Source organism: Streptopelia decaocto, assembly GCF_964273445.1.
Source record: "Streptopelia decaocto genome assembly, chromosome: 2".
Lineage (NCBI taxonomy): Eukaryota > Metazoa > Chordata > Aves > Columbiformes > Columbidae > Streptopelia > Streptopelia decaocto.
Window position 1 is genome coordinate 36,630,119 of NC_138655.1, and position 6,164 is coordinate 36,636,282.

Here is a 6,164-nt window from a genome sequence, read left to right on the forward strand (position 1 = left end):
AGTTAATAGAAACTGTGTCACTTTACTAGATGTGGAGTTTATTGAGGCTTTCATACATGTTGGCTTCTACTGATTTGTGATGTTTTCAATATTTACTTCTTGAGGAAAAATAGTAGTGTTTGGATCCACAGTGGACTTGATGGCTAAGCTGACCTTAGAGAAACCTGGTTGCCACAACTGATTTGAAATGGGGTATTCTGATCTGAATTCTTTAAACTGAGGTACACTGGGTGATTCTGAACATTTATTAATATCGTCAAAGGCATCAGGCTTCAGTGTAAGCATGACATCTGTTGCAGTAACTTGCAGACACTCTAAGAAGCTTCAGAAAATACTGTTATTCTTTGTTCTGTTAATGAAAGACATTGATTTGATGATTAAGAGATAGCTGCACAGACTTGGTTTTGGACTTTATCCACCTCTGGTTTTTTAAATGACTACCTAATTTTGTTTTCTGCTGGAAATAATACTTCTAGTGGCCTGTCTTGCTGGTAGCAAATCTAATTTCACTTCTAAAGTGATCCTGTAGATCTGGACTGGGTCTGTGCTGCTTGGAAACTTGCATTCAATAAGTGAAAAATTAAAAGAAACATGGCAGGTGGAAGGAAGTGACCAGAAATTAGAAGAAGGTTTAGAAGGTGCTGTGGTTCTTATTAGTCAATAGTCTGTGGAGGCTGGCTGCGTGGAATGCACAGTCATTTCTTGCAGACCTTTAACCTGTAGTTCAAGCGGCTTCTTTCAGAATAAAAAAACTTGATTTTATAGGCTATTTTGTCAGCTCGGTATGCAAGATTTTCTTGAAAATTGCGCTTCTTCAGATTGTCACATTATTGTGTGAATGTGAAGAGCTACTTGCCAGACATTACCTCCTAATCCTGACCTCTCCCTTCTTTCCCGTATGCATTTGTGCAGACTCTGCAAACCCTAAAGGGGTCTCTTCTGATCTGCTGGCTTTCCTGTTTGCTTTTTGGCTGCCATTTGGACTTATATACCGAATCATTTTTACCATGGACATTTTCTTAAGCTTATTGTCCTCTGTTTATACTGCTGCTCTTAGAGACAGTAAGAGAGAGTCATAAATAATCCAATTTCACACAAATGAGACTCATAGAAATGAAAACCTTGTTTGACTTCCTCAGAGATCCATATGTATGGGGCAGAAAGGCATGAACAGAGATTCCTCAGAGAGCAGAAGACTTGTGGGCACACCTAGGAGAGAGTAGATACGTAAGGATTTATCATTTATTCTAAGGATCACCTAGTAGTTCTGCAGGGCAACTGTGTTTTGTGTTGCTCCACCTCCAGGGTGATAAGTTTGAGAAGCTGCAGTGGCTCACTCTAAATCTGGGGAGTTCCCTGAGATCCACCTTTCTTTTTTCCTAGGAGTAAAAGCTGCCCAATACAAATTTTTTCACCCAGTGAGAGAGAAGAGGTGAGACCTCACCAGTTTGTGCCACATGATGGTGTATGGTTTGTGGCAGCAACAAGAAAGCCAAAACACACAGAAAAGACAAGGGTAGGATATGAAATAACTCCTAACTATTTGTATGTTCAAATCTGCTCAGTTATTGCTCAGTACATACCCAAGTTCTACATGTGAACATTGCACATACAAGAATACTACTTTTTCCCCCACTATGTCCTTCTTAAAATAAGGTCCTTTTCAGCTTCTGAAGACAGATGCTGGAAGGAGCAGCTATTTTTGCAGACAGCAGGAGGGATGCAGGAAAAAAGGCTCAGGAGTACCTGCTTCCTTTTACTTTCAAAATGAGAAAATTCAAGGCATGGTACAATGGAAGAAACTAAATACCAGTATTTATTTCTTTGCTCCCTCTGTTTCTCCTCACCTAAACTTCTTATTTAACCTTCCATATTCACTAATTTTTTTTTTTTTTTTGTTTTCTTCCCTGCATTTGAAGTCAACTGAGATAGTTTTCCAGCTAAGAAGGGAATGGGCTTTGAGCCATCTCAGGTCTCTAGTAAGCCAGCAGCCCAAATACCCCCAGTTATTTATTGTCTTCTCTGAAAGTCATCTTTTTAGCATTTTGGGTCTTTCCAACCCTAACCCTGGGGTTCTACATTTGATACTCTCACACACTCGCATCCTTGCACAAACTCAGAAAATACATTTGCAATAACTAAGGAACTTTCATGGGTGCTCATTGCGGAGGTGGAGCCAGGATGGAGGTGTGCAGGCTTTTGCATCTCCAAGCCCTCTCTGCGTTCTCCTCTCCTCCTGCTGGAATTCTGCAGGGCACAGGAGCAACACCACCTTGGAAAAAGAGCTAAACCGCAGTTGTGCAAACAGCCAGCGGCTCTGGGATCGCAGGTTGTGATACTGGCAGATTAGTTGCTGTGACTCCTGTTACGGTAATCAGTGTTAGGAGTGGGAGGGAGAGAGTCATGTGGGTTCTTTTTATAGTCATTTTCATTTTGGGGGTAGACACTCAGGCCAGAGATTTCCATTTATCACCAGGACACTATCAAACAGACTGTTTGGTTGAACCTAGCTCAGGCTGCTCCTGGGACATGATCACTGCTGCCTGACTGCTGTTTACCCACCTGAGCGTTGGGTTATCTCAGTCTGGCTCCAGCTGCTCCACAAAGCCCTTGCATTAGGGCCAATTGTTTGCTCCTGGGGTTGTGGAAATGTAAGGATTAAGGACTTCTCTTGTATTTGTAGCGATGACTTTCTAGGGCATAATTCCAGAACAGCGTGTGAAAATGTGTACTGCTAATATGCAATTACCAGGCGACTTCCAAATGATCTCTTTGGTCTCCAAACGGTATGCATGCTTGTGAAAGGAGTAAATCTATTTTTAAAAAACATTTGCATGGCTGACTAGAGCTACAACAATCATCCCTGCCTGATTTCCAAAATAAACAAGTTGCATTTGAGAAATTAGTGAAGCCTGTTAATTGAGATTAATATTATAATCTAATCTTGCAGCAGCAGCATTATTATTTATTGGGAGAATTAACAGCGAGATCATAGGTCATGTCTGAGTGTTAATTTGGGAATGTTTTTTCCCCCTTTTGATTGATTCAAAGCTGTTCTACTTTTAGCCCCTGAAATAATCTGTTTGCCTATATAGTGCCTCATGTGAAACCACAGGTGAAGTGGTTGCCAGCCTGAAATTTGTCTCTTTAGAGCAGTGCTACCAGTGCAGCTGCCACTGTACTTGTGTAAGCAGCTGATGTGAGGCTTCAGACTTGGTTTCTAAGCGACGGGGCCCATCAGAGTTGTGCACTGACACCGGTTCCTCACGCTCTGTGCAGAGACACTGTGAGCTCAGTGTGGACCCCAGTTTCTTCTCAGCTGAGGATTGCCAGAGCGGGGATACAGAGCAGCTCATGGGATCTGAAATATAATCTCATCCCTGAGAACTATGATTGTTCTAGAGTAACCGACTTGTTCTTTGTGTACGTGCCTGAGTGGATCCCAGTGTAGGTCTCTGGCAGGGCTATATCCCTGGAGCTGCTTTATTGATCTTTTTAGGAGAACTCGGAGACTGTGGTTGTTTTGTTCGGTCTAAGGCTTTATCCAAAGGCCACCTCTGAATTCTTTGAGCAGTCGTACAGCCTCCTTGAGAAGTTGATAGAGGCTGCTTTGGGAATGTGCAAGAGGATATTTTTTGTGCACAGTTGTCACAGAGGTTAACGTACTAGTTAATTCTAAGCCCATCCGGAGATATTCATTTATATTGATACTTTTGTGATAAGGTAGCCTTTAGCCCTTACATTTCCACCCCCCTACACTAGCCTGAACAAAGTAGACCTATCAATATAGGAAAGTGAAATTCATGAAATCACAAAGCACATACAATTCTTCTCTGTCACAGTTAACAGAACACAGGCTAATTGAGTTACGCAGAAGTATCAGCACTTTTTCCCCTCTCTGAAAGGCTGTATGAATAGACTGAGTCAAAGTGTGCAGTGCTTGCTAACTCTTCAGGGTGAAGTGATTGATCCAATAAAATGTAGCATCTCAGGAAAATGTTGTAAGGAGTGTTTAGAGAGAATTTCAGCAAAAGCAGATAATTTTCAAAAGCCATGAATAGAATATCGCCCTTCAGAAACTTTGATACCAATAAGTTTAAAAAAAGAAAAAGACCAAAAAGAAGGTTAAGTATGACTCTGAAGGCACACAGGAAGCTGAGATTGCTCTGAACTGCAGCTTCACTGAACTGACTGTGACATGACTCAAGTACGGACTTTCAGTACTGAGACATGGAGCAGATGCAGATAATAATGTGCTGTCCATATGGAGAACTATTTTAATTTAAGAGTATCTGGTGAGTATCCTTGTGCTCTTCATTGGGAACGTCTCCAAACACAGGGAAGAAGCTCAGCCCCCACAGGGCTGATGCAAGCAGGATCACTTTGGGCAGTGCTGAATGAGTGATGCCGTGACATTGAACCTAGGCAAGTCAAGTAGCTGGGCTGAAGACTTGATGGATGCATGTGGTTTCGATTGACATTTTGATGTTTCTGCCAGTGTAGAGCTCTGAAGCTTACAGTCACTAGAGGAACAGGTGATAAGGCATTGAAGGCTACTAAAAGGAAAATATCTGGTAAAAAGCTGTAAGCTTGCCTGTGCTGCTTGAAGTTAGTGATCATTACGTGTTTCTTTTACTTTAGAGACCTTAGTTCTGTGAGACTGGCAGCAGTTGCTTTTGAGTTGGGAAACTGTTTGCTGAGGAAATAAGCCACTTGTTTTCCACAATTCAAAAACTAATTCCTGAGTTAATCTTGTAGGAATTTTGCTAGATTCAAAGGTAGCAAGAAGTCAGTTGCATGCCTTGTTGATTGATTGTGCTGAGAGTCATCTTCACAAATACTCTGGGTTCCTCCATTGAAAGGTTTCCAAACATCTTACAGGGAGATCATTTAGGATAGACTGATTATTCTTAACTTCATGTCAGTGGTGTTAAGCCTTGTGCCTTCCAGGGAATATCCTTGTACTGGTTAGTTGTCCAGATAAATGTTGAACTGGCTGCCTGAATGCACAATGAGATTCTGATGAGCACATCAGCAAAGAATTACAAACTTCTGCACATGACATCAGAGTTTTTCCATCATTTCAGCTCTGTGACAGTATGAAATGGGATCATGACTGGTGCTTTTTTATTTGTTAAAGGCTTTGCCAGGGAATAGATGGAACTCCCACAGAATTGGAGCAGTAACAAATGATTCTGGTAATACACATATGGACTTAACATATGGCCTAATAGTGTGGTACCTCTATGTCAGTGCAGCTGGGTGAAATTTTTTGAAGTATCAGCATTGCACAGAAGGGGACCTGTTTCCACGCAGGAACAGTTGCTCATCTGTCGTTGATCAGGGGCATAATGAACGCCTCATAGGTATTTTTTTCCTTCCTCCTCACCCCCGCAGATCAGCAGGAAGCTTAGCAAGGAGGAATAAATAACAGGGCAAATTACAGGATCATCGCTGTCTCTTCCAGGGTACTTGACCCATCAGGTCATCTGGGTAAGGGTGTGAGTGTCCCATCTTTGGAACTGGGATGTCCACTGCTGCTGGCACTTGGGGAACACCACAAAAACCAGGCAGGATCCAAATGACAATAGGTGGTTCTAGTGATGTTTGGTTTTTATTTTTTTAGGAGGCCCAATGAAGCAGTCCTAAGGCAATGGGGAAGTGGTAGAGTGCCACTGGAAGTCTGCCCCCTGTCACACAACATCCGTGAGCTCGGAGTGATGGTGACACTGTCCTCATCCTGCCACCCTGAACCTGCAGCACTGTCTTCAGGTCTAGGCTGGAACTGAGTTCTCTTTTGTCACAAGGGAGTCTTGAGAAGGACAAGCAAATGTGGAAAACAGGTCTCCCATGGTGGGACTCACATTGCAGGCTGCTGAGTGTCCTACCTGAGCTCTGTTGCAGCTGAGCCTGCTGGCTTGTGGGACCTGACAGCCTGGATGGGACATGGTGGGATGGGATGGTCCTTGAAAATGGTGGCATTTGGGGGAGATGTTCTGTATCCCACTACAGAAATAAACTGCTGGTTTGTGCCTTCTGTCTTAGGGATGCTCTTAAATGGAAAAAATATCTTGTTGTAAGGTCTCTGAAGACAAGAGTAGCTAGACCTCTGGCTTAGTTTTGTGAAGATGCTAGAATCTGAGAAGAGGTGGAGTGGGAATGCA